This window comes from Neofelis nebulosa, chromosome 2 (assembly GCF_028018385.1).
Source record: "Neofelis nebulosa isolate mNeoNeb1 chromosome 2, mNeoNeb1.pri, whole genome shotgun sequence".
NCBI lineage: Eukaryota > Metazoa > Chordata > Mammalia > Carnivora > Felidae > Neofelis > Neofelis nebulosa.
The window spans coordinates 84,486,140-84,507,501 of record NC_080783.1 but is presented as its reverse complement, the minus strand read 5'-3'; the positions used below and the strand labels follow the sequence as shown (position 1 = coordinate 84,507,501).

The following is a 21,362-nucleotide window of genomic DNA, read 5'->3' as shown; positions in this document are numbered from 1 at the left end:
CTCACTCCCAGGAGTGACTCAGAAGGAAAGAGGCTGAGAAGTAAGCACTGAAATTCAGGGAAAGGGGATGTCACAGTGGTGGCACATGTGAGTACTACAGGAGGCTAAGTAAGGGCAAGAGGGTTGGACATGAAGCCACAAAGCTACCTGGGTTCCTCCTTCTCATTTGTATTTTTCTGCTTCTTCTCATGATCTCAGAGTCCCTCTGCTTACAGGTAACAGTAGAAAGCCTGTCACCTCAGAAAAATATGGAACATTCCGTGAGTTGGTAGCTCATCCTTGTGCAGGGGCCATGCTAATCTCTGTGTCATTAGAAATTGGACATTTGTAACTAAGGGCCCAAGTTTCTAAAAATATTTAAACTTTTTTTTAATGTTTATTTTTTTTGAGAGAGAGAGAGTGAGAGAAAGAGAGACAGAGTGTGAGCAAGGGAGGGTCAGAGAGAGAAAGGGAGACACAGAATCTGAAGCAGGCTCCAGGGTCTGAGCTGTCAGCACAGAGCCTGACATGGGGCTCGAACCCACAAACCGTGAGATCATGACCTGAGCTGAAGTCATTCACTTAACTGAGCCACCCAGGCGCCCTTCTCAAATTCTTTAAAACGGTGTCAATTTTACTACAAAATTTTAAACAGAATATCTGTGGAAGTTTCTAGCTGAGGTTCCCCGATCTGGATTCTTGGTTTTTCACCTTCTTCTTGATTCTACAAGTTGGCTACAGTTGGGTTTTTTTGTGGTTTCTAGTTGTGTATCCAGTTACTTAGTATTCTAACAAACTTAACAAATACATATAGCAATACATTCACTGGAATCAGCATAAAAAAAAAAAAACCCTGAAGTTAGAATCTTGGCTCCAAAATAAGGAAAATATATGGCCTTAACAACAAATTTTAAGAGAAAAATAATAATAATTTATCAAATTCCTTTCTATAAATGAACAAACATACCCATTTTGCTATCTATAAACAAACTAGGACCAAAATCATGTGAATAAAATATGGAAAACATCTTTGAGTATGAGGTGCATCAAGTTTTATTACAAGAATTTAATAAAAATAATCAGTCTATTAAAATATATTTGAAGAATCCCATATATGTTTGCTTCATTCTTCTGTCCATCTTAAGTTTCCAGTAGGTATGCAAGTTTTCTTTTCCCTGCTAGACTTCTCACACCAACATCAAAATAAAGCTGTCTTTAGGAAGTGATTTTATCATCCCTAAATTCATTTCATTTTCAATGATAGATAATGAAACATATTTTGTTTATGAAAAGTCAATGTCCCCTATCTTAGAAAATTAAGACTACACTATCCCATTAGTAAATGGGAAAAAATAGTACCATCATAAGGAGGTCAAATGATACCTTTGGGATTTGGTTAACAAAAGTACTTTAAGGGAGAACATCTGTCATGAGAGAGACAATTTCTTTTTGTAAGAAGCACATAGACTCTATACGGTAGAAAAATACTTTATTCGTAAGGAAGCCAGAAAGAGTAGAAACCATTTATCTGTGAGTCTATTTCTTGAACCTTTATTATTCTGGTTTCTTAAATAATGTTACTAAAATTGGTATTTAGAAATAAAAAGACAGGTTTCACACACAGTGAATAAGGTGATCACTCCAGGGAAGAAAATATTCGACATGGCTATGTATAAATTGAATAATATATTAAGAATTTTGATATCATGAATAGAAGTGACATTTTAATGCCTAGTAGTTTCTTGGAAAGCAGCATAGCACAGTGATGAAAAATAAGAAGCTTTAAATTTCTCCACCAACATGTGGCTACATTAGAATTTTAACAATCAAAACATCTGAGGTTTAGTCCAGGTAGAGAGACTAGTTGTAGGATACTAGATGGAAAGACTAGAAAGGTACTGTATTTCTTTAATCCATTGCATTGTGACTGAATGATCTGCCACAAAGCCTTTGGCAACTTTTCCTTTGAAGTTCATCTTACGAAAGGAAAATGAATGAACACTGCTTACGACTTACTAGTAATAACTCACCCTAATCTTGCCAAGGAAAGATCTACTACCAGGTTTCTAATAATCTTAGGTTTTTGTCATCCTAACTCCTTTCAAAGAAAAGCTTTTATTCTTTGAAAAAACATTAGAATAAAATTCCTTGTGAGATTACTTTACATTTCCTATTCATAGGCCCCAAATAATAGCACACCAGAGTAACAGCAGCAGCCTAATATGTTTACCACGTGTCTGACTGTTGATTACCCTTTATTTAGAAAAATGTACTTGAGATCAGGTATGGGTTTTCTACAGCCATGTGGCAAAATGGAAAAATCATTGTTCTGGGAGTAAGACTCCTCCAAAGGCTCTTGGGTGATCTTGAAGAAGTCATTTGAATTCCCCTTGGCTCACTATATGAATTCAACATATGGGGCCATGAAAACGATATTCTCACCACCTCAATAAGATCAGTATAATTAAGATTGAAAGTTGATTTTATCTATTCAAAGGAAAGATAAACATACCCCCCAAAATTGCTATTCCCATCTATTGGAATAGATAATTGAATTTGCATGCGGCTTACTCTGGATGATTTAGAAGTAGAGGTGAGGCTCCAAGAAACAGGCTAAGTGAACAAACATATTGCCCATATTTTATTTCACATAACAAACGTTAGCTATTGTGGTGGCTGACTCTCCTTTTTTGGGCCAGAAAAAAACAGTTTACACTGCTTCTATACAAGATTTTCACAACCAGGTTTTATGTTTTTATCATACGGAAAAGGTGCCAGAAGAGCTTTGATATCATAAACTGCCAATGAGTGGGAGGAACCTAAATGGTCTTTTTTTTTTTTTTAAAGGAAGTGGCATATGGGAAATTAGAAAGGGAAGTAAGAAAGAATACAGAGAAGGAAAGTAAAGACAAGGGGAAATACCAGGGTCTCCAGTTACCAGGTAGCATGTCAGAAATATTAGGAATTCAATCAGAATTTTTAAATATTTTTCTGGAAGTATTAATAGGATAAAATGCATACTATTTTTTGTCATATTTCCTTATGTTCTTTTCCTCAACATTAGTCTACCATCCATAAATAAAAAATAATATATCACTGACCAAAAGCCAGGATCTGGATTGCTCAACAGTATTGAAGACTAGAGAGTGGTTGTTGCATGCTTGTCACCTTTCGTCTATTTCTAAGCTTAATGTAGAAATACAAACAGATATCGCTGAACAAAGCCTTAGTAAGACACAACTGTGACTCAAGTTGTCCTTTTGATTCAACACCTTCTGGTGAGTAGATCTAGCCAGAAGCAATGCAAACTGGGATTTAGAAACAGGACCAGCTGTCCAATGGAGTCAGACTCTTCAAAACTAGTGGTATTTTCTCTGAGAAGTAATTGAAATGAACAAGAAATTTATTCTTGCTTCAGTTTAGGGAATGGAGAAAATGCATATTAAGAAGTGAGAAAGGAGGATGAATTGACTTAAAAAAAATAGAAGAGACATTCTGGTAAGGGCAAATGAATAAGAGTTTAAGGCAGTTTACAGTAAATATTTTGGTGCTATTATACACATAGTTTTCTTTGGTTATTTTTTCCAGTTTCTTCTAACCTATCTGCACATTGAAGTGATTATGACCAACTGGATTTGAATTTATATAAGTTTATTAAATGCTACCTTTAGTACCCATAGAACATTTATATTTTTACTGCATAGGTTATATTTAATACTGCATAGAAATTCTAGTGAATAAAAGCATATCAGTCGGCTGGGGATGCCATAACAAAATACTAAAGACTGGATGGATGAAAAATGTATTTTCTCACAATTCTCGAGGCTGGAATTTCAAAATCAAGATGCAGGCAGGGTTGGTTTCTCTGAAGCCTCTCCCCTTGGCTTATAGCTGGCTGCCTTCTCACTGTGTCCACACATGATCATTCTTCTGCGCACACACATATCTGATGTCTCTTTGTCTTAAAAGGACACTGGTCCTTTCAGATTAGAGCTCCATACATTATGACTTAATTTGATTTAATGATATATTTAAAGACTTTATCTCAAAATATAGTCATATTAGGGGTTAAGGCTTTGACATATGAATTTTGTGGGTACAGAATTCAATATGCAACAAGCATGTGGTTATTCACTTATTATGAAGGAATTCCTTGATCCTTTATTCATACATCTCTTTAAGATAAGCATCACTAAGATTTAAGTTTTAACTTCCCCTTTAATGGGATTAATGTAACTAGATTTATCAGGCCATTTTCAGAAAATGTATTAGAAAAATATTCAAATGTCAAATAAGATGCTGATCAAACCAGGGCACCTGGGTGGCTCAGTCAGTTGAGCATCCGACTTCGGCTCAGATCATGATCTCGTGGTTTGTGAGTTCAAGCCCCGCGTCGGGTTCTGTGCTCTCGGCTCAGAGCCTGGAGCCTGCTTCAGATTCTGTGTCTCCCTCTGTTTCTGTTCCTCCCCCACTCAGGCTCTGTCTCTCTCTGCCTCTCAAAAAAATGAATAAACGTTAAAAAAAAAAAAGATGCTGATCAAACCAATATTTTTAAGTAGCTGTTCTAATATGAAAGCCAGCAACACTATCTACTTTGGGACACTATGGAAATGCTACACAGTCTAATTAAGCCACAGTGGCATGTTATTGTAGTAACTTTATTTTAGGGTAATAGTTTTGAAGAAAAAAAGATCACAATGATTACATATAACTATCAAAATAATGGCATGAAGTTTGGAAACAACTGATAGATAACTGAGTATTCTTTTGTTGCTTGATTTTGTATTTGCTTATCCATTTGTAGGAATAGAAGTTAATTTATACATTTTTGTCAGGAAGGGACACAAATAATTTTTGTTCAATGGAAGAGATAACCCCAAAAGTTTTAATTTATTGCCTTGAAAAAAAAACAGCTTTATACCTAACCCAAGAATCTTATCCTAATATTTCTCTTTAAAATTGCCTCTGTACTATGTCATCAAATGACCTTTGAACTGATTTAAACTTGCTGGCTCAGTCATTATAATGGGTTAAATAGAATCTTTGAAAAATTGTTCATGTAAAATTTACCTTCTTGAAAATGATAATACAATCAATAAACATTTATTAATTAATATCTTTTATCAGTATATTAGAATACAGAATCTAATCTGAAAATCTGAATCCTTAATAAGAACTACAATACCAAAAGATTACAGTATTTTAATTTAAAAATTACTTCCCATGCTTTTAGAGAAAAGTGGAAAATTGGAAATTTAAGACAAACAACTGAAACATTTAAAAAATGATATTCTTTCATTTAGAAGTTTGTTGATTATAAATTTATGTAGGAAAAGATTATGTATATTCCCAAATTTCTTATTGTTTTCCAATGTTAATATTTAATAAACACATGTTGATTAAACCTCTGTGCAGACACTATGAGTACATATTTATAAAAATAAAATGGGAGAATATGATTTTAATCTATAAAAATTTATAGTAAAGTTAACTGTATCTAGTCTCCAGTAGCTAACCTAATAGATCTTGAACTCCCTATGGTTAAAAGGGACACAGTGACCGTCACATTGACTCTAGGTATTTTTCAGAGAAGGAAAATCCCAGTGGTTTTTTAACCAAAGAAATCTAGCCTAGTATCATGGCAGGTAAGAAATCAGCTAGCTGGACTGTTGGTCATATAACCATGAACATAAGATACTTTTTGCCTAGTCCTAGTGGGTCAACTTTTCTGTCTCTTCAATATTCAAAGTCAGGAATCGTCCCCTGAAGCTTTGCTTACCTATGAAGCTAGGCTGAATTAGATATCTCTGAATCCATTTCAAATTATATAGTCTATAACTTATATAAATTATATATAAATATAAATTATATATCTTATTATATGATTCTACCTCCTATATTCCATGATCTCAAGAAAAAGAGAAACTGTTAACTTTATAATTCAACTAATTTAGTGTTTGATATCTGTTTCTTGAATAAGTAAAATGGGGGTAAAATATATTTGATTGACCAGCCAAAGTAAATTAAGCAACCCGAAATAAAAACTTGAGTATCTTCAAATACATAGGGACCTTCTATACCTACATAAGAGTGTACCTACACACAAAAGGTGGCTCTATACGCACAAACATTAATACGTTAATTATAAAAAAAAAATTCCCCACTAAACTGAGGGTTGATGAGGTGTGGGAGGGAGGGGAGGGTAGGTGATGGGCATTGAAGAGGGCATCTTTTGGGATGAGCACTGGGTGTTGTATGGAAACCAATTTGACAATAAATTTCATTTAAAAAATCCCCCCAAATAATAGCTTATCCAAAGAATTCAACATTTTTGTTTGTTTACAAGTCTTACTGGGCATTTAAACACAGTCTGAATCTGAATCAGTCTGAATCTAATCAAAACTCTACACCTTTAACTGGCAATGACTATGATGTAGCTTTTTCCACTGTCACATCACAACTATGAGTTTATGGAGCATTTATTTTTAAATCATTGGGACTTGTAGTTATTAGCATATAAAAGTTACAGAAATATTTGAAATGTCCCAAATATAAAACTGAATTCTATTTCAAAGGAAGGTTTTGTTGCACATTTAAGTGCCTGAAAATAAGGCATATAATAGAGAGACTGCTAGATCTTTTACTTTGACAATATCACTGAAAATGACTATAAAATCTGATGGAAACACTGAAAGATTACCTCTGCGAGGGATTACCTCTGAGGGGGATGTAGAATCCATTTTGTTTTTAAACTGACCCTGAAGATGTGTCAAACATTTGTAATATCCACAATAAAGAGTTCAAAGGCATGACTGGGAGATTTCTTAGGCTTGGAATAAAACATTCAGTTTAGTGAGTCTACTTATTTCATGCAATGGGGTGGAAACTGATGTAGAGAAAGTCTTTCAATTGTCCTTTATCTGTATCTATTAATTGCCACTCATCAAAGTGGCACAGCTAAACTATGCAAAAAGTATTTTTAACTGCCAAACTAGTACAAGGAAACACCAAAAGCCTCCTTCTTGATCAAAAACAAAAAAGGTTATTTTTTTTCAGTGCTTAAGAAAAAAAAAAATTCTACCTCATCCATATCAATAGTCCATCTGCTTTGACCTTCTAACATGAGATAAAATGTAAGTTATTCTCACACATCAGCAAGGATGTAAAGTATTTTAAGAACAACCATGTGAGATAAAAATGTCAATAATATATTCATTCCTTCTACTAAGATGCAGCCTTTTGCAGTCCAATAATTCAATTAGGAAAAGAGATTATGCAACTCAGGTTTTCTGAACTTCTTACCTTGTAAGCTTTATAAGAGGTTGTTGTTATAGCCAAGCAGTTACTGTTATTCAAGAACTAAACCTTTCTGTTTCTTTGATAGATCTGCTCCATTAATTCTCATTACACTTTTATAAGTAGGTATTATTTAAAATGATACATTCTTTTACTCTTCTTGGAAATCACTCGTAGGAAAGATACTCTGATAGAAATGTTACACAAAAATGTAGGCAATTTGTTCCTCATTGGAATAAAATATATCCCAACAATTAGCAAGTACTATATCCCATTACCAACCTTATTCTATTGTATCAATCAAAAAGTTTGTTCCTTAGTCAAGAAAACACTTTATTTATTGCCATTTATATATCCTGGTATGTTTCAAAGACTTTGGTAGTTGTCTCCTTGTAATATTTCAGCTTTTAAGCTGCTTCCCTGCCTCACTGAGCTCACATAAGATACATCTGAAAGCTTTAGTACAAATTTACTTCGAATAAAGTCTTCAATTCATTTTCATGGCACCAAAAAGACAGCTTTAATAACTGCAATGACAAATAAACTGGAAATCATTCCAGGCCTTTTCACTTAACTGACAAGTAGAACACTCTCATAATGAGCCGCAGGTTTTACGTTTTCTCTTTGACCATAATAGCTTCATTTAAGAGCGTCAGACCCTGACACTTCATCATTTATCTACATTATTTCTCATCTTCTTTCAAATAAATTATGGAATACTAGACTGAGCACATAAAAACAAAGTGACTTGTTATCAGTAAACAGCAAGATAAATTGTCCAGAAGTTCCTCATTTAGTTCCCTTTAAATTTAAGGGCAAGTTATTGGGTGCACCTTTTTTAACTTCCAGTGTTTGCATTTTTACAGCCATCTTATTTCTCTTGCCACTGGCCTCTGTGCACTCATCCAGAGCCTGATGTGGAAGGCATAAAGTAATCCCATTATCCCAAGGTTGGCCGCTAAAGTACAAAGAAGCATAAGGGGAGAAAGTCAAATAAAAAACTTGGAAAGTGATTTCTCCACATCTGTAAAACCCCCATTCCATAATATATCTTGTCATACTAGGAAATGTGACACTTCCAAAGTAATGAACAGTGCAACTGTAACTCTTTTAGCCCGTGGAAATAAAGCACTGATTTTAAATGGATGAGTGAATGCGATCTCTTCTCATTAAATTCCCCCCTCCTTTTTTAACCATATAGAATTGGAGAAAATCAAATAAAATCACTATCATATTGTGTTTCTTTTTTAAAGGGTTGACCAAATTTATAGAAATCCTCACATCTTGTACTTCTTCCTTCTTTGATATTAACTTACAAAGATTTGCAGAATCATGTCAGATTAATAAGTACAAAAACAATATTTAAGAAACCATTAAAACATCAGTTTTTGTAGTGTGGTGTACATATTGAATTCTTGGCTGTGCACTATAGTTGAGAATAAAGGATGTACAGTGCAGATAGTCACAGGGTGATGGTTTATTAACCCATTTTCAATTACTTCAGTTATTCTGGAATTAATGCTCAAAAAAGTGTACTGTATTTTGTTTTGGTTTCCTACCTACTCAAATCCATTTGATCATAGGTATTTCAAATTTAGTAACATTATTATATGGAAATTTACTCACAGATGACTTAACCACAGTTATGTACCCTCTACTCTAAGCAAAATCCTGATACAGGGAAATACAAGGAAAAATATATACTCCATTATCTGTGTTCAAAGAGCTCTAGGGGAAAAAAAGTGGCTCATTTAATTTTGGCACACTACTTAACTTCTGAGATGCAACGGTGGTGGGAATAATTTAAAGTGTTAATTTCTATGCCTCCATCACTTATCCTGTGAGGGACTGGAATAGTCCAAGTTGTAGTTTCTGAGAAGATGGTGAAAGAGTATGGTCCTCTGGCTCCTTTTAGATAAAGATGTACCAGAAACAGAGATTAATAGATCTGTCACCCAATAAAAGTCATAGAGGGGCTGGTGGATCTGTAGGGGCAAAGGATGAAGGTTAGGGCTGTATATGGGTGGGGGAGGGTAGAGAAGTGGAGATGTAGGGAATAAAAGGTAGAAAAACCTGGAGTTTTAGCAGATTATAAACCTGAAAAGGGAACAAAAATAGTAAGATATAACAACTAGGGATTCTGAGTTTGAAAATATCACAAAAATAGAAAACTCGATATATAGCTCAAATTGATACAACTGAAGAATTAGTCAATGAAAGGGTAATTAAGATGAAGTTCATTCAGAAGAATTAAAAAGGGAGAATGTTACCACAAGAATGGGGATAGAAGTGAAAGGGTCAAGTTGATATCCTAAAAATAGAAAAAGAGTAAAAAAAAAAAACAGATCATAGGAAGCCTTTAATGGATTAATGCTATATATTCACATATATATGCATATATATATACACATACATATATATATGGCATCATAAAAATAGTTAAAACTGATTTATAAGGTTCAAGGAAACCAATGAAAACTGGAAGCAAATACATAGAGTACTACTCTTGCATTTCAGTGTGTTTAGAGATGTGAAAGAATGTTGCTTAAACACAATTAGTAACCATATTAAAAACATGTTTGTAAGGTTATGGATTATCTTGCACTTATCTTTATGTTTTCAGCCCAAAGAGTATTGCCCAGCTCTTAGTACTTAAAATAGATGTGTAATTATCTAAACTTTCTCCTAAACCAGCATTATAAGCTATCATTATTAAAGAATAAGTTCTATTTTTGTTTATGCTAAGTTTATAAAAACTAAGGTTGCCTAGTTGCATATTTTACAAATATCACCTAACAAAACAATTTAAGTCCAATAATTACATAAATAATGCCTTCTATGGGCCAGCTTCTTTTAGCCAGGAACAAAAGATAGAGAAATAAATAATATATGGTCCATGATTAATTATAGCTTTCATAAATCAGTAAGTTGAATAAATACAGGATTTCCAGTAAGTTGAATAAATATAGGATTTCCATATATGATGACACAAATAAAGATCACTTTAGCCAGCAGGAAACCAGATATGGGGGTCTGGGGAATTTTTCTAGATAAGGCAACACCAGCCAAATCTTAAGAGTAGATATATATTTATGAATTGCCCAAACCCCACCCTGATGACACACTCATGGCAGATATATCCTCCAAATTTAAATATAATAAGCCAGTCTTCCTCAAAACTGCCAGGCAGTAGACAGAGGAACATGCAAAACAGAAACAGCAGGCTGATGACTCAGATGTATGCAACACAACACAAGGAAAGCCAGGCAGCTGGGAGGCATGGAAAACAAATTTTGCCCTGATGTGTAGCGGTTTGTCCTAGTCTTACTTAGTTAATACATTTTTTTGCTAAGATGGTCCAATTTGATTACCTTTCCTGGATGTTTTTCTTTGTATTTGATGACATCATTTTTGAATCCTATAAAACAGACCTTGTGTGTTTATATATTCTGTTCTACATGGACTCTCTGAACGTAGTTTATTTAGCTTGTACATATGTATTTTGAAACCTTTTAAACCTGAAAAATAAATAATCGCTTAATGTTGAAATAAAAAAAGATGTTGATATTCTTAAATGAATCAGAACAGTGTTTAGAATTTCTACTGATTTTCATTAAAGAACCAAGGAAATAGATAAATTTTAAAAAATGGCCCCAGAAAAACTAAATAAATATATCAGAAAACATAAACAAACAAAACAAAAACTTTCACCCTATACCTCATGCCATACCAAAAATCTTAATTTTAAATAGATCATAAACACAAATATAAAAATAAAACAATAAAGCATTTGGAGAAAACAGGAATATAGATTCCTTTAAAAAAGGTATGGATAAATTAGACTTCATCAAAATTAAAACTTCTCCCCATAAATAGACATCATTAAAAAATAAAAAGGCAAGTCTCACATTGTGAAAAAATATTTGTAATACATATATATGTATATATATACATACACACACACACACACACACACATATATACATATCCTTGTATTTAGACTATGTAAACAATTCCTCATGATAAGCAACAAAAAAATGGGCAAAATCCTTTAGAACTTCTAAAAGGAAGATGAATGATTAGCTAATAATAAGCATAAAGTAAGTGTTCAATATTCTAGTCATCAAGGAAATGTAAATTAAAATAGCAGTGTGATACCATTATATACTCCCTAGAATGGTTACAAAAAATATGACTGACAACACCAAATGTTGGTGAAAATGTGGAGCCACTGTGGGAGTATTAAATGGTTCAACCAACTTGGAAAATCAGAATTTTCTTATAAATTTAATTATAAACTTACTATATGATGCAGTTATTCCATTCCTAATTATTTTCCCAAGATAAACTACACACACACACACACACACACACACACACACACACACAAATGCACAAGCAAAAAAAACTTGTACCAAAATATCTGAGTAGTTTTATTCTTACTATCTATAAAATGGAAACAACTCAAATGTCCATCTACAAGATAACAGATGGTCAAATTCTGATATATTCATACAGTGCAATATTACCCCAGAGGAGGAAGAGAAGTCATAAAGTGCTACCACCTGTAATCATATGAGTAAATCTCAAAAATGCATTGAATGAAAGCAGGAAGACATAGAATAGTACATACTGTGTGAATCCATATTCATATGAAGCTCAAGAACAGATAATTAATCTATGATTATAGAAATGAGAAGAATCCTTATTTAGGAGGTTTGCAAACTGAGAGTGGATGTGAAGGAAACTTCTGATATTATGAAACTTAGCTATATCTTATCTGTTTTTATACCAAGGCATATACATTTGCCAATAGTCATTGTATTTTACACTGTATATTATTCTTTAATAAAAAAATACTAAGAACCTTCGTTCAAGTTTGAAGGTAATCTCATGTAATGGATTTAACAAAAGACTACACACAGGAGTAAGCAGGATTAGTGAATTCAAAAGTATGTCAATAGAAGATATCCAAAGTGAAGTACAGAAAGAAAAATAAATGGAAAAGAAAAGTCAGAATAGATGAGAAGAGTGGGTGGGACTCAACTAAAAGATCAGACAAACTTTAATTAGACTCCACGAACATGAGGAGAATGGCATAGAAAAACAAACAAAAACCTGAAACAATAATTGAACAAATCAACCCACAAATTCAAAAATCTCAGTGAGTCCCGTAGGATAAATATAAGAAACTACTCATAGCCAAGTTGCTAAGAATCACATACAAAGAAAAAATTCTACAAGCAGCCAGATTCAAAAGGTCATCTTACATTCACTGAAGCCACACACTGATAGCTGAATATCAAACAGTTTTGGCAGCTAGAAGACAATAGATGAAAATATTTAAAGTAATGAAACAGGGGGGAAAAAAACAGCTATTCATCTGAAAGTCTATATCCACTGGAAATATGCTTTGAAGATGATAGTGAAATAGAGAAGTTTTCAGACTAAAATAAAACTCTTTGTCCCCCTACACTTGCACTCTACAAAATACTTAACCAGATTTCATCACAATGAAGAAGCATGCCCTGGGTGGAAAATGAAACTTCAGCTTAGAATAAAATAATCAGAAATGATAAACATAGAAGTAAAGAGAGAGAGAGAGAAAGCGAGAGAGAGCAAACCAAGAAACAGACTCTCAGCTACAGAGAATAAACTGATGGTTCCCAGAGGGGAGGTGGGTGGAGGGATGGGTTAAATGGGTGATGGGGATTAAGGAGGGCACTTGTCCTGATGATCACCAGGTGTTGTATGGAAGTGTTGAATCACTAAATTTTACACCAGAAACTAATATTACACTATGTTAACTAACTGGAATTTAAATAAAAACATAAAGAAAAAATGAATATTAGTTAAATCCCCATATGAATTAGGTTCTGGTCAGTAAACAAAACAATAATTTGAACACAAATATAATACTTTACATTAATATAAAAATTATTTATTAGTAAAAGATGGTTAAGTACTAACAGGAGTTAACAGAACTTTAAACAATACAGGAATAGCCAATGGGAGAATCTTCTACCTCGATGGCTGAGGACGGCTACCCAAGAAAGTAATAAACTTGGAGGACCCCCTGCCCCTGCTTGTCACCACCAACAGCAGGCTGAGACTCAAACCTCCCTAAGGGAGATAAGACTGTGGCCTACTGGAAGATGAGAAAGTTCAGTGGGTGTCATAGGACAGAGTTGGTCCATATGCAGTGGGCTGGGATTGGTGAGCAGGAAATTGCTTAATCGCTGGTGAAATTTTGAAGCCATTGGACTTTATCCCATTTGCTGCTGGAAGCACTGCCATAGGAAGAAAAAGAAAAGCACAGTCAAATCTGGAAGACAAGCCCATTCCCTCGCTCCTTGTTGCAGTGTCCCTTCAGTCCCTCTGCTGCAAAGCCAGCCATTACTCCTTTCAGATCTAGCTCCATTATCACCAAGCAGGGCAATGCAGGATAGATTTGGAGCTGAGATGTAACAAATTTATAACTGGCATATAAAAGAGCAATATTTTAAATGATACAAAATATATGACTATAATAGCACAAAGGATGGGAGGAGGATAAACAATTAAACTTATATGAGGTATTTGTTTTACTGGGAAATGGTAAAATTTTATTTTGTTTACTTATTTTTTTTTAATTTTTTTTCAACGTTTTTTATTTATTTTTGGGACAGAGAGAGACAGAGCATGAACGGGGGAGGGGCAGAGAGAGAGGGAGACACAGAATCGGAAACAGGCTCCAGGCTCCGAGCCATCAGCCCAGAGCCTGACGCGGGGCTCCAACTCACGGACCGCGAGATCTTGACCTGGCTGAAGTTGGACGCTTAACTGACTGCGCCACCCAGGCGCCCCAGTTTACTTATTTTTTGATAGATAGATAGGTAGATAGATAGATAGATAGATAGATAGATAGATAGATAGATGTGTATTTATTTTTGAGAGAGAGCAAGTAGGGAGGGAAGAGTCAGAGAGAGAGAGAGAGAGAGAGAGAGAGAGAGAGAGAGAGAAAGAGAGAGAGAGAGAGAGAGAGTATCTGAAGCAGGCTCTGTGCTGACAACAGAGAATCCGATGCGGGGCTCAAACCCACAAACCATGAGATCATGGCCGGAGCTGGAGTTGGATGCTCAACTGAGTCACTGAGGCACCCCTACGAAAAGGCAAATTTTTAAATTAAAGTAGACTACAACATATCAGAGATTCATGTTGTCAGGTTATAAAAAGTAACAAAAGAAGGTACTGCTATAGAGTTTGTTTTAAAAAGGTCAACAAACAGCGAAGAGTTTTGCTTCACTGTTGTTTATTATAATAAAAAAATTAGAAATAATCTATTTCCAGTAATAGGGAAAATTAGACTCATCCATACAAGTGAATATAGTCCAATAATTTTAAAGAAACAGAGGTTGTAAAAGAATATCCATTCACAAGAAATGTTCATTATGTGCAGTCTAGTGATAAAAGCAGGTTTAAAAACTGTAAATACTACCTTATCTAGCTATGTTATTGAGCATTTGTGTTGTACCAGGCACTCTGCTATATGCTTTCATTTAGTCCTACTGGCAGCCCTATGCAGTATTACCTCCATTACAGTATAATCTCATTTTCATAAACACACTCACACGTATACTGAGTGAAAAAATACACAAAATTTATCTCTGATGGGTGAGATAATCGGTATTTTTAAATTAACCTCTATGTGCTTTAGAATATTTTCTATTTCTCCCCATGGAACATAACATTAGCATTCTGAAAATAAAAAAAAATGTTAAATACTAATTAAGCATTTACAATTTTTAAATATGTAGCCTAATTGTGATTATTTACCTCAGCCAGTGGATAAATTAACTTATATTTAAGACATATGCATGAAGATTATAAGACAACACTTAGTAACACAGTTAATATAATTTTCAGATTGCTTTAACTCATCTGTCAAAAGGAAGTTCCCCCCGCCAAATACTCTAATGTTCTAAAGATAATAAATGAATTAAAAGTTTTAGAGAGGGTATAGGCTTACATGCTATTGTAGACGATTTTAAAATGAGAGGTAGCACTTCTAAAAAGCTCATGCTCAGAGATAGGAGCATGAAAATCTTTCCCACTGCAAAGCTTGAGACTTCCATTCTAGGCCCACATTCAGTATTTTATTCCACCCACCTTTGTTGGTGGATGTAGTGTCCCTTTTTTGTATCATACAAGAATATGCCAGGACAGGACTCATGAACCCAATATATTAATCACATCACCTAATATTAAAGCTCTACTTTATGAAATCCACTTAACTCACCTTTCAAATTTCAGCTGACATACATACATGTATAGGAGATTATTTTATTTTTCTAACTTTATGAGATATAAATTGACATGTAATATTGTATAAGTTTAAGGTATACAATGTTATTATTTGACCCATATGTATTGTGAAATGTTACCACAATATGGTTAGTTGACATATTCCTCATCTCACGCAATTACCATTTTGTTACTGTTGATATGGTGAGAACATTCAAAATTTAGTCTCAACTTCCAACTTTTCTTGCATTAAGTATGCAACACATTATTGCTAACTATAAGTCATCATGCTATACATTAGATCCCAAGAACTTATTCCTCTTAAAACTACAAGTTTGCACCCTTTGACAAACAACTCCCCATTTCCCTCTCATCCCTACCCCTACAGCAACTACCAACCTACTCTGCATGAGTTTAGCTTTTTTAGATGCCACATATAAGTGAGATCATACAGTGTTTGTCTTTCTGTGTCTGGTTTATTACACAGAGCCTACTGACTCAAAGACCATTGATGTTGCAAATGGCAGGATTTTCTTTTTAATGGCTGAATAATATTCCATTGGGCATGTATTGTTATCTCTTTTTTTAAAGTTTATTTATTTTGAGAGAGAGAGAGAGAGATCACGTGAGCAGGAGAGGGGGAAAGAGAGCAGGTAAGAGAGAATTCTAAGCAGGCTCCACACTGTCCAAGCAGAGTCCGATGTGGAGCTCAAACTCACGAACTCTGAGATCTGAGCCAAAATCAAGAGTCAGACACTTAACCTACTAAGCCACCCAGGCATCCCTCTATTCTTTCTGATAAGAGCCATCTAACAGGTGTGAGGTGACATCTCACTGTGGTTTTGATTTACATTTCCTCAAGAAAAGCGATATTGAACACCTTTCATGCACATGAATGTGTATGGCCTCTTTTGAAAAAAATGTCTATTCAGATCTTTTGCTCATTTTTCATTGGATTATTTGGGGGTTTTGTTTTGCTATTGAGTTTTAGAAATTCCTTATACATTTTGGATATTAACCTCTTATCAAATATATGGTTTACAGATATTTTCTCCCATTCAATTAAGTTGGCTTTTCATTTTGTTGATTGTTTCTTCTATTGTGCAGGAGCTTTTTAACTTGATATAGCTGCTTATTGATTTTTTTTTTCTTTTGTTACTTGTGCTTTGGTGTCATATCCCAAAAATCCTCACTGAGAGCAATGTTGGAAATTTTTCCCCTATGCCTTCTTTTAGAAGTTTTATGGTGTCAGGTCTTATATTTAAGTCCTTGTTCCATTTCAAGTTATTTTTTGTGAGTGGAGTAAGTTATGGGTCCAAGAAAATATTTTTTTTCTATAGCATATTTTCTCATATCTGACTCTAAATTATATTTCACTATCATCCTCTCATATATATTATGTGACCATAACTGGATTACATAAAATGCATATACATAAAATAGAAATCCAGTACAGCCTTAAGCTTGACTCAAAACAATCTATAGTTTCTTCTAAGTTTATTTTTATTTATTTACTTTGAGAGAGAGAGGGACAGACAGACAGCATGAGAGGGAGGAGCAGAGAGGGAGGAACAGAGAGAGAGAGAGGGAGAGAGAGAGAATCCCAAGCAGGCTCCACACTGTCAGCACAGAGGCCAAGGGGAGGCTCGAAATCACAAACAATGAGATCATGACCTGAGCAGAAATCAAGAGTTGGGCACTTAACTGACTGAGCCACCCAGGCACCTCTCTGTAATTTCCTTAATACTATTTATATTTATAATATGTATACATATACTATTTATAACTTTTAAAGAACTGTTTGATAAGGGGAACCAAATATTCAGGTTATTTCTTTTTCCTCAAGTTTTTTTTTTTTAAATATCTTTATTTCATCTTTACTATAGTAGACATAAATCATCACACTAAATTGTTTATTCTTGTTTTCATCAATTCTATTTAAAAGTCATCTATAATTCCTTTTTATTTATTCTCCTTAAGTAATCTCTTCCTTTCTTTTTTTTCCCCTCTGAATGGTTTTAAGATGTTCTCTTTGTCTTTAGTTTTCTGCAATTCTCCTATGAATTATTTAAGTATGAATTTCTGTTTAGGACCTTGCTTAGGATTTGCATAGTCCCTTAATCTATGAATTAGTTTTTTAAATTAAGTTTTGGAAAATTCTCAGCAGCCATCACTTGAAATGTGGACTACAAAAAAGTATGCTAGGTCTAATCATCATTAACTTCTCAGTTTCTCACCCTATTGTCTACATTTTCTATCTTTTTATCTCTCCATCTACTTTTGGTATTTTCTTCTGATCTTTTTTAGAGTCTCTACTTCTGTTTTATTTACACCTACCGAACTTCTAAAACTACCCATAGATTTATTCTGTTTCTTACAATTTTGTATGTTTAAAATGATTTTAAGTACAGTAGGCATTGTTTTTTAAGTCTATATTTGATAATACCAACATCAAAAGCCCTTAGAGCCACTTAAATGACTAGTAGATGGACCAAAGTCTGTATGAGGCCTGCTTGCTTCCAGTTCACCTTTACTTCTGGGTAGAGGCATTTTGTGTGCCAATTAGAAGATAAGAGGTTATATACCAGGGTGACTATTATTGTGAGCTTGCTACTCAGTTGTGGTCCCTAACTATGAAAGCATCAAAAGAACTACTCATTCTTTCAGTCACCAGTTTGGGAATATGCAAAGGTCCCTCAGGGCAACGTACCCCACTTCTGTGCATTTCCATCTCCTTCTCAATCTTACACTGGAAATACTTCACACTTAGAATGCTCTCTTGCTGCCCTCAAACCAATGCTTGTAGGAGAACTCACGCCACCCCCACCACTCCACCAAGTTCTAGTTACCTCAGTGAGAGGGTCGCTCAAGTTGTTACTACATATGTCACTTTGAGAAGGGGAAGTCTTCACACAGGGCATTTTAAGGACGCATACTTTGGTAGTTCAAAGCAGCAGAAAGTGCAACTAAGGGCAACCAAGGGTTTATAAAAACACAATCCACAAGAATTTAAACTAATTGGTTTTAAAAAAAAAAAAACCACTGGTTTTTCATGATGTAATATAAAGAGCAACACATTAACAAACAAAAAACACTATTTTTTTTTTTAGTTGACTCTACAGGCTTCCAAGGACTTACGATTGGCACCTAGTCTGTGAGACACTAATAAACACCATTTCTGCCCGCCAGAGTAACACATCCTGGTTAGAAATGTGAGCACCTTACTTATACCATGAAGTTCACAAGATACATGCAAACGTTCCATCATTCATTGACCTTAAATATGATTTACTCCCTAAACTCATGAATGTCACAAGTTTGACTTTCATAAAAACATGGAACCTAGTTGTTGACACTCCCTTATGATTGTGGATAAATATAACTTTTAAGAACACAAACCTTATTTCTCTGGATTAAAACTGATGGTCCTGGGGGCGCCTGGGTGGCGCAGTCGGTTAAGCGTCCGACTTCAGCCAGGTCACGATCTCGCGGTCCGTGAGTTCGAGCCCCGCGTCAGGCTCTGGGCTGATGGCTCGGAGCCTGGAGCCTGTTTCCGATTCTGTGTCTCCCTCTCTCTCTGCCCCTCCCCCGTTCATGCTCTGTCTCTCTCTGTCCCAAAAATAAATAAAAAATGTTAAAAAAAAAAAAAAAAAAAAAAAAAACTGATGGTCCTGGAATATATGTCACCATGTTGCTTTTTCTTTAACTTCTGAATAGATTTAGTCTAATCTGGGAGGCAAGCCTCTTGTCAGCTACTGCATTCTAGGACACTGTATGTACTTCCAAAGTTTGAAGCATCCAATTTGCATAAGGTTATCAAATTAACCAAGTGATATCAGATCTCCCCTTTCCACTATGTCCAGAAAGGCTTCTGAGGATGGAGACCAGAACAAATGCCTAGTTTTGTAAAGAATGAGATAAAAACACAACCTTATTTGTAAGTGTCTTTGATACAAAGTCAACATAAGGTTTTTTAACCTTACAATTCAAATCCAAAACAATACATATGTTGAAGACCATCAACATAAAAAGATGGCATCAATTGTAACGACATACCAGTTCTGAAATACTCTACTCTGCAACGTATGAGAGGCTTTGGCCTATTGATACCACCTAAATAACTGTAGATAAAACATTTCCAGAATACAGATGCATTTTGAGGTTGCTGAAAAGGAGCACCAAGAAATGAATACAATTTTAAGCTGCATCTAACTCTTACGAAACATGAAATAAATGTCACGTTTCATATAAGAAATCTGTTTAAAATGTGCCCCCAAAACCCACATGAATGATGACTGCAGATTGGTTTTGAAAATTCATTGTGCATCTATAATATTTATTAAAATATTTATACATTGTTTCAAGAAAGAATAATAACCTATTTGTGACCTAACTTTACTTTTATATGTCTGTTAGAAAAGGATGTTAAAATGTTAATTTTGACTATCTCTGATCCACAATGCAGCATATAAGTATAAATCACCAAAAGAGTGCCTTTATATGTATATTTTAAGTAAACATATCCAGACATGTAAGGTTTTAAAGAAAATGAATGGAATAATTTTGTGAAACAAATTGAAAATTACATTAAAGGAGAGAGTACTTAGTTATGAATATATTAAATCAATTCACAATTTGTACTCTTCATGACTGAAATTATGTAATGCTCAACTCTGTGTGTGTGTTTTACTTGATTGATACCCAAATGAATGTTGCATTGATTATATATTATCCTTCCTAATCCTCTTAAATCTGAGTGTAAAATAACACACATTCACATACAATTTCTGTGTATCAGGAGTATCTCAGGGTGTGTATCATTTTCAATTAAATTTGGTAAATCACAAAATACTCAAAAATGCCTCTGTATTTTCTGACTTACTGTTAGTTATGCAAGAGATTAAAATGAGCAGTAAGAAGTAATCAAGCAATGATGTGCATGCATTAGCTTCTAGAGCTGACATGACTCCCCTGCCCCTTCTTTTTCTGAAACTATATCAGCTCCCATTTTCTAAAACAATGGATGGACTGTATAGGTCTGTCTTCTGAAGTAATGAGTTAGAGAATGTTGCAAGAGTGCTTGCCAAATCATAGTACCATTATTAATTCAAGCATGATGAAATTGTTCATTTTAACTATAATCATGTAATTCATCAAAATATTACTAGAGCATATCATTCTCAACTATTACACTGATAAAGCACCTTATTCTAACACCAATAAAAGCAGAAAATTATTTTTGATGTTTATCTACCAAAAAAAGTAATTGTTTTGAACCTGGGCAGGACTTGCGTCATATTTTGATAAGAGGAAAATTTCAACATGTTTTTATGTACTGACTTGAATGTCGTTGTTTTGCATTTGAATAACTCCATCTATTAAGCTTTAAAATATGTCAGAGTGTCTGGAACTGAAATGGTATTTTTCCCATATGTCAGTTTCTTCATTCTCCTTGATGAGTACAGAACAAACTGGGATGGTAAGTAAGCATCCCCTTAAGTCATAAATCAACAGAATCATGCAAACCTGCAATCTCATCACCCAAAAGCTCTTCCTTGCAAATCCCTTTTGCTTTCAGGGCTATAAACTTTTCAAATATTTTGTTGGAAATCAAAATGCACTATTTATTATAATTTATGCAAAATAGAGGAAATTGAGGCACAAAAAAAGATCAATTAGAGAAATTTTTGCACTTTATAGTTCACTCAAATACCCAACTTTTGTCTATTGCTCATGGAATTATTTATTTCATAAAATAAGGATGACTACTAATGAAACAATACTGTAATAAATAACAATACTCC

The 21,362-nt window shown here is 34.3% G+C and overlaps 1 long non-coding RNA gene and 1 other non-coding gene across 2 annotated transcripts in view; both read right to left on the bottom strand.

Annotated features, from left to right (window-relative positions):
- Positions 1 to 21,362, bottom strand: part of LOC131503727 (uncharacterized) — a 380,333-nt gene that overhangs the window by 49,497 nt on the left and 309,474 nt on the right. The gene's annotated exons all lie outside the window — the stretch shown is intronic.
- Positions 243 to 348, bottom strand: LOC131505834 (U6 spliceosomal RNA). Its single transcript, XR_009258599.1, has one exon. It is a non-coding gene; the product is annotated as a U6 spliceosomal RNA (small nuclear RNA).